We start from the raw sequence: 8,170 nt of genomic DNA, 5'->3' as shown, positions 1-8,170 counted from the left end.
AACACTAAGGGTCAATTTATCATAGCCAATCAACCTAACCCGCACATCTTAGGACTGTGGGAGGAAATCGGAGCACTGACAACTGAAAAAAACCAAAAATCAACATAAATTGAATTTAACAGTAAAAAGAGTTCAAACAGGTCGGTTAGCTCAGTAGGTTAGAGCGTAGTGCTAATAATGCCAAGGTCGTGGGTTCGATCCCCATAAGGGCCATTTACTTTTTGATGGTGTGGGTCGGTTCTTAATTTTGCTATTTGCTGAAAAGATTGGAGCTGTAATACTTTGAAGCAAAGCGACAAAACCTTAGTTCTGCAGAGAGCTCAAGGAACTGGAAGGTTGACCCTGTGTCTATCTGTCCACAGATGGCGCTGATCTACAAATTACTACTACTGGTCGCGTGGCCTAATGGATAAAACGTCAGGCTTTGATATTAATTTCTGTGGTTATCAGGATATTGGAGGTTCGAGTCCTGCCACGGTCTTTTTACACACTTTTTAATTCGTGTTCAGTTTTACAAAACCAAACCGTGTTCCCACTTAGCAGCTGAAGGTGATTCCATACCAAACACTGCAGGGCTCTTTATAATTAGTATTTTTGCTGCTGCTTTGTGTGTGTATTGCTCACTAGTTCCCAACAAATCCACAATATCTAATTGATGCCGATAAATTATTAGCGTTTCAATTGGAACTTTGGGTTAATCAGTGTAATAAAGTGCAGTGGAGGGTATTCTGATCAATTTCGGGTCCAGTGATCGCCACAGGGAGCCGATGAAATAAAAAAATTGCATCAAAGTAGCTGCGAGCAAGGTTCGAACCTGCGCGGGGAAACCCCATTGGATTTCGAGTCCAACGCCTTAACCACTCGGCCATCGCAGCTGCACTTAAACAGTGAGAGAATGCTTCCTACTGTGAGTGAGTCAGGAGCTAGCTCAGAGAAGACAGGTCATAAATACTCACCGATAAATCCAGCAGGGAATTCAGGATTAACTTCTTTGGCCAAAGAGCGCTAAGAATGCAGTAGTTGAGGTAAATACTACTAGATGCATTTAAGAGGAAGGGAGAAAGGAATAGAAGGATATGCTGATAGGATTTTTTAAATTCGTTTATGGGATGTGGGTGCGCTGGCAAGGCCAGCATTAAATGCCCATCCCTAATTGCCCCTTGAGAAGGTGGTGGTGAGCCGCCTTCTTGAACCGCTGCAGTCCGTGTGGTGAAGGTGCTCCCACAGTGCTGTAAGGGAGGGAGCTCCAGGATTTTGACCCAGCGACGATGAAGGATCGGCAATACACTTCTATGTCGGAATGGTGTGTGACTTGGAGGGGAACTTGGAGGTGGGGGTGTTCCCATGTGCCTGCTGTGCTTGTCCTTCTAGGTGGAAGAGGTTGCGTGTTTGGCAGGTGCTGCTGAAGAAGCCTTGGTGAGTTGCTGCAGTGCATCTTGTAGATGGTACGCACTGCAGCCACGGTGCGCCGGTGGTGGAGGGAGTGAATGTTTAAGGTGGTGGATGGGGTGCCAATCAAGCGGGCTGCATTGCCCTGGAAGGTGTCGAACTTCTTGAGTGTTGTTGGAGCTGCACTCATCCAGGCAAGTGGAGAGTATTCCATCACACTCCTTACTTGTGCCGTGTAGATGGTAGAAAGGCTTTGGGGAGTCAGGAGGTGAGACACCCGACGCAGAATGCCTCGCCTCTGACCTTCTCTTGTTGTCACAGTATTTATGTTCAATGGTAACACCCAGGATGTTGGTGGTCAGCTCCTTTGTTCATGTTGGACCAAGGTTTTAATGAAGTCGGGAGCCGAGTGCTCTTGTCAGAACCCAAACCGGGCATCAATGAGCAGGTTATTGGTCAGTAAGTGCCACTTTACAGCACTGTGGATGACACCTTCCATTACTTTGCTGATGATTGAGAGTAGAGAGTAGACTGATGGGGCGGTAATTGGCTGGATTGGATTTGTCCTGCTTTTTGTGGACAGGACATACCTGGGCAGTCTTCCACATTGTTGGATAGATGCCAGTGTTGTAGCTGTACTAGAACAGCTTGGCTGGAGCACAAGTCTTCAGAATGATAGCCGGGGTGTTGTCAGGGCCCAGAGCCATTGCTGTATCCAGTGTGCTCAGCCTTTTCTTGATATCACGTGGAGTGAATCGAATTGGCTGAAGACTGGCTTCTGTGATGGTGGGGACCTCAGGAGGAGGCTGATATGGATCAGGCCAGGTGGCCCGTCCAGCTTCATTTTTATTATTTTGTTTCATAGCGGTTTGTTACAACTGAATGGCTTGCTAGGCCATGTCAGAGGGCAGTTAAGAATCAACCACATTGCTATGGGACTGGAGTGACACAAAGGCCAGACCGGGTAAGGATGGCAGATTTCTTTCCCTGAAAGACATTAGTGAACCAGATGGGTTTTTACGACAATCCGATAGTTTCATGGTTGCCATTACTGATTCTAGTTTTATTTGGGGGGTGAGGAGAAATAGAGAAGGAGGAGCCTCGTGTGGAGACCAGTTCGTGCAAATGGACTGTTTCTGTGGGGCAGACTCTATAATATTATGTAACACCCGTTTTAATCAGACACAGAATGATCCGGGACTGACAGCACATCCCTTTTAAACAGATACAGAATAATCCGGGACTGAAAGCATGTCCCTTTTAAACAGACACAGAATAAACCGGGGCTGACAGCATGTCCCTTTTAAACAGACACAGAATGATCCGGGACTGACAGCATGTCCCTATTAAACAGACACAGAATGATCCGGGACTGAAAGTTGACCCCTTTTAAACAGACATGGAATGCTGCCTGACCTGCAGAGTGTTTCCAGCATTTCATCTGTTTATATTTCAGATTTCCAGCATCAACACTATTTTGCTTTTGTAATAGAGCTTTATGTAATTGGCTCTGTGGCGCAATGGATAGCGCATTGGACTTCTATTAGTTGTTTGTATAGATTAAGGCATTCAAAGGTTAGGGTTTCGAGTCCCACCAGAGTCGGATTTTGGGCGAGGGTTCGGTGGTTCCTCCACTGTCAGTACATTTTGCAGTAAATCGGTAATTCAGAGAAGGGAAACTACCGCCCCGACACGTTCCCTCTGAGTACTCTCAACCCCTGAGTCAGTTTCACAGGAGCAGGAGGAGGCCATTCAGTCCCGTGGCCGTTTTACATAGGAACAGGAGGAGACCATTCAGTCCAAAGACCCTTTTACACAGGAACAGGAGGAGGCCATTCAGACCCTTTAGCCTGTTATACAGGAACAGGAGGAGGCCATTCAGCCCCTCGAGCCTGTTACACAGTGACAAGAAGAGGCCTTTAACGCCTCGAGCCTGTTGCATTGGACAGGAGGAAGCCGTTCAGCGATACAAGATCTGTACAAGAACAGTAGAACTCCATTCAGCCCCTCGAACCTGTTACATAGGATGAAGAGGAGGCAAATCAGACCCATGATCCAGTTATAAAGGAACAGGAGAAGGCAATTCAGACCGAGTCTGTTTCACAGGAACAGCAGGAGGCCATTCAGCCCCTCAAACCTGCCACACATGAACAGGAGGAGGACATTCAGTCCCTCAAGCCTGCTACACTGGAACAGGAGGAGGCAATTCAGACACACGAGTCTGTTATACGGTAACAGGAGGAGGCCATTCAGCCCCTCAAGCCTGTTATACATGAACAGGAGGAGACATTCAGCCCCTCGAGCCTGTTATACATGCACAGGAGGATGCCATTCATCCCCTCGAGCCTGTTACACAGTAACAGGAGGAGGCCATTCAGCCACTCAAGCCTGTTACACAGGAACAAGAGGAGACAATTCAGACACACGAGCCTGTTATACAGGAACAGAAGGAGGCTATTCAGCCTCTCGAGCGTGTTATACAGGAAAAGGAGGAAGCCATTCAGCCCCTCAAGCCGGTTACACAGGAATAGGAGGAGGCCATTCAGCCCCTCAGGCCCGTTATACATGAACAGGAGGAGGCTATTCAGCCCTTCAAGCCTGTCATACATGCACAGGAGGATGCCATTCAGCCCCTTGAGCCTGTTACACAGGAACAGGAGGAGGCCATTCAGCCCCTTGAGTCTGTTATACAGGAACAGGAGGAGGCCATTCAGCCCTTCGAGTCTGTTATAAAGGAACAGGAGGAGGCCAATCAGCTCCTCGGGTATGTTACACATAAACAGGAAGAGGCCATTCAGCCCCTCGAGCCTGTTACGCAGGAACAGGAGGAGGCTATTCAGCCTATTATGCAGGAAAAGGAGGAAGCCATTCAGCCCCTCAAGCCTGTTACACAGGAACATCATGGGCAAGGAAACCTCCTGCTGATTACCACCTACCACCCTCCCTCAGCTGATGAATCAGTGCTCCTCCATGTTGAACACCACTTGGAAGAAGCACTGAAGGCAGCAAGGGCACAGAATGTACTCTGGGTGGGGACCTCAATGCCCATCACCAAGAGTGGCTCGGTAGCAGCACTACTGACCGAGCTGGTCGAGTACTGAAGGACATGGCTGCCAGTCTGGGCCTGCGGCAGGTGGTGAGGGAACCAACACGAGTGGAAAACCTTCTTGACCTCCTCCTGACCAGTCTACTTGTCACAGATGCAAAAAGTTCAAAAAGTATTCATTGGCTGCAAAGCACTTTAGGATGTCCTGAGGTCGTGAAAGGCCTGTAGAAATTCAAGTCTTTCATTTACAGCCTTCCATGACAAAGTGACTTAGCTGGCAAAGACCAGAAACAGGGACGGTTTTATAGGTGAGCCTTACAGATGGGCTGGTTAGCTCAGTTGGTTAGTGCGTGGTGCAAATAACGCTAAGGTCGCGGGTTCGGTCACCGTACGGGCCATTTATTTTTCGAGGGAAGGTTAGTTTCTTAATTTTGTAATTTTTGAGCAGTTTAAAAGTTTAAAAAGTTTGGAAGGAAACTCATACGGGACCTACAAAGCTGCAAAATCTTAGTTCTACCGAGAGTTCATGGACCTGAAAGGTTAACCCTGTGTTTTTCTGTCCACAGATGTTCCCTGACCTGTGGAGTGTTTCCAACATTTAATGAACAATTTCAGATCCAGCATCTGCTGCATTTCACTTTTTATTTTACCGCAGTGTCCTCGCTACTATTAACAAAAGTCAAAAATAAATTGGCGCTAACGGAAAATGAGCATTGCTGTCAGTGTGTGCATTGCTGGTTCAGGGGTAGCATTCTCGCCTGCCACATGAAAGACCCGGGTTCGCTTCCCGGCCAATGCAGGTTAACATTTTTAACAATTTATTTCAGAGCAAACACATCACATGAAACATTAATAATAAATTAGCTGTTCCTGTGTAACTGGATCAAGGGAATGAATGGCCTCCACCTGTTCCTGTGTAACAGCCTTGAGGGGCTGAATGTCCTCCTGTTCCATTGTAACAGGCTCGAGGGGTTGAATGGCCTCCTGTTCCAGTGTAACAGGCTTGAGGGGCTGAATGGCCTCCTCCTGTTCCTGTGCAACATGCTCGAGGGGCTGAATGTCCTCCTCCTGTTCCTGTGTAACAGGCTCGAGGGGCTGAATGGCCTCCTCCTGTGTAACAGGCTCGAGGGGCTGAATGGCCTCCTGTTCCAGTGTAACGGGCTCAAGGGAGTGAATGGCCTCCTCCTGTTCCTGTTTGACAGCCTCAAGGGGCTGAATGGCCTCCTCCTGTTCCTGTTTGACAGGCTCGAGGGGCTGAATGGCCTCCTCCTGTTCCTGTTCGACAGGCTCGAGGGGCTGAATGGCCTCCTGCTCTTCTGGTTTGACAGGCTCGAGGGGCTGAATGGCCTCCTCCAGTTCCGGTTTGACAGGCTCGAGTGGCTGAATGGCCTCCTCCTGTTCCTGTTTGACAGGCTCGAGGGGCTGAATGGCCTCCTCCTGTTCCTGTTTGACAGGCTCAAGGGGCTGAATGGCCTCCTCCTGTTCCTGTTTGACAGGCTCAAGGGGCTGAATGGCCTCCTCCCGTTCCTGTTCGACAGGATCGAGCGGCTGAATGGCCTCCTCCTGTTCCTGTTTGACAGGCTCAAGGGGCTGAATGGCCTCCTCCTGTTCCTGTGTAACAGGCTCGAGGGACTGAATGGCCTCCTCCTGTTCCTGTTCGACAAGCTCAAGGGGCTGAATGGTCTCCTCCTGTCCCGGTTTGACAGGCTCGAGGGGCTGAATGGCCTCCTCCTGTTCCTGTGTAACAGGCTCGAGGGACTGAATGGCCTCCTCCTGTTCCTGTTCGACAGGCTCAAGGGGCTGAATGGTCTCCTCCTGTCCCGGTTTGACAGGCTCGAGGGACTGAATGGCCTCCTCCTGTTCCGGTTTGACAGGCTCGAGGGGCTGAATGGACTCCTCCTGTTCCGGTTTGACAGGCTCGAGGGGCTGAATGGCCTCCACCAGTTCCGGTTTGACAGGCTCGAGGTGCTGAATGGCCTCCTCCTGTTCCTATTGAACCATGTTTCAGGCACTGATGTGGCTGATGTTCCGATTGTGCCCTCTGCTGTCCCGGCGCAGAAAGAAACACAGTGCCAGTGTATAAAACCCCAAGTCCTTGTACTTTCTTTCTTTCTTTGAATCTTTCTTTCATTTCTTCCTTTTCTGTGCCATATGCTCCTTAATCTATTGTTGCTTAGTGATAGATGTGTTCATATTTGCCGGTTTCAACATGTTGATTGCTTCTGCTGATTTGAATTGTGTCGAAAAAGTGAACTGAATTTCTCCACCTGTATGAAGCATCCTTGGGTTCGAAGCTGTTTTGGTTTCAATCAAACAAACGCACAGATTTCTCGAATCGCTGAGCCTTTCCTGGCCAGTATTTGTTTCTTGCTTCCTTGCATTTGGAAAGGCCCAGGCCTCATCCCCGGCCTGTGCTGAGGGAGCTGACCTGAGCCTGGGCAGCGGTTACAATTGGTGTCTGTGGCCCTGTGTTCGGGAGAGGGTGAATGAGCCTGGCTTCTTGTCCACTCGCCCTGCGGGCTGTGGGCAATGGCTGAGCAGAGGACCAGTTGTGATGGGTGTCAGCAGGAGGGGAGAGGTGGAGAAGGGAAGTTGTAAAGATAAAGAAAGTGGCTCCCAGCTGTGACAGCTGCTGCTGCCCACCGTAGACAGTTTGGACAGTGGGTTACCACAGCCCATGACACACACGAGCCAATCCAGCCTCCTCGTGGACGGCCTTCACTTACACTTCTCCTTTTTAAGATGAAGCTGCCATTTCATTCATGTGACGTCTAAACCACATCCCCTCTGATTGTCATTTCAAAACCATTGCACTTAAAGTCTCAGCTCAACATCGGCAAACCCCAGCAGCAAGCAGGTGAGATTTACAATCTCTTAATGATCAATGATCTTTCACAGGAACGTGTCAAATCAGTGCTATGTTGTTAAAGTCAACACAGGATGTCAAGGTCTTAGAGAGGGTGCAGAGGAGATTTACGAGAATGGTACCAGGGATGAGGGAATTCAATTATGTGGAGAGACTGGAGAAGCTGGGATTGTTCTCCTTAGAGCAGAGAGGGTTAAGAGGAGATTTGATAGAGATTTTCAAACTTATGAATAGTTTTGATAGCGTAAATAAGAAGAAAGTGTTTCCACTGGCAGAAGGTTCGGTAACCAGAGGACACAGATTTATGGTGATTGGCAAAGGAACCAGAGGTGACATGAGGAAACATTTTTTTTAAGCAGCAAGTTGTTGTGATCTGGAATGCGCTGCCTGAAAGGGCGGTGGAAGCAGATTCAATAGTGACTTTCAAAAGGCAGTTGAATAAATACTTGAAGGAAAAACATTACAGGGCTATGGGGAAAGGGCAGGTGAATCAAATTAATTGCAGAGATCTTTCAAAGTGCCGGCGCAGGGCTATGGGGAGAGAGTGGGGCACTGGGATATTTTGGGATTGATACAGGTCTATGGGGTGTGAGTGGGGCAGTGTGATTAGTTTGGGATTGATTCAGGGCTATGGGGTGAGAGCGGGGCAGTGGCATTAGTTTGTGATTGATAGAGGTCTATGGTGTGTGAGCGGGGCAGTGGGATTAGTTTGGGATTGATTCAGGGCTTTGGGGTGAGAGCGGGGCAGTGGGATTAGTTTCGGATTGATTCAGGGCTATGGGGTGAGAGCGGGGCAGTGGGATTAGTTTGTGATTGATACAGGTCTATGGGGTCGGTGTGGGGCAGTGGGATTACTTTGGGGATTGATA

At 48.9% G+C, this 8,170-nt stretch overlaps 1 non-coding gene across 1 annotated transcript; it reads right to left on the bottom strand.

The window, feature by feature from the left end:
* Positions 1 to 793: 793 nt before the first annotated feature.
* On the bottom strand, positions 794 to 875 carry trnas-cga (transfer RNA serine (anticodon CGA)). Its single transcript has one exon. It is a non-coding gene; the product is annotated as a tRNA-Ser (tRNA).
* Positions 876 to 8,170: the final 7,295 nt, after the last annotated feature.

The sequence above is a fragment of the Somniosus microcephalus genome, unplaced genomic scaffold, assembly GCF_052327205.1.
Source record: "Somniosus microcephalus isolate GS21.2 unplaced genomic scaffold, FLI_Smic_1.0 unresolved_chr8, whole genome shotgun sequence".
In the NCBI taxonomy this organism is placed as follows: Eukaryota; Metazoa; Chordata; class Chondrichthyes; order Squaliformes; family Somniosidae; genus Somniosus; species Somniosus microcephalus.
This window is presented reverse-complemented; position numbering and strand designations above follow the sequence as displayed.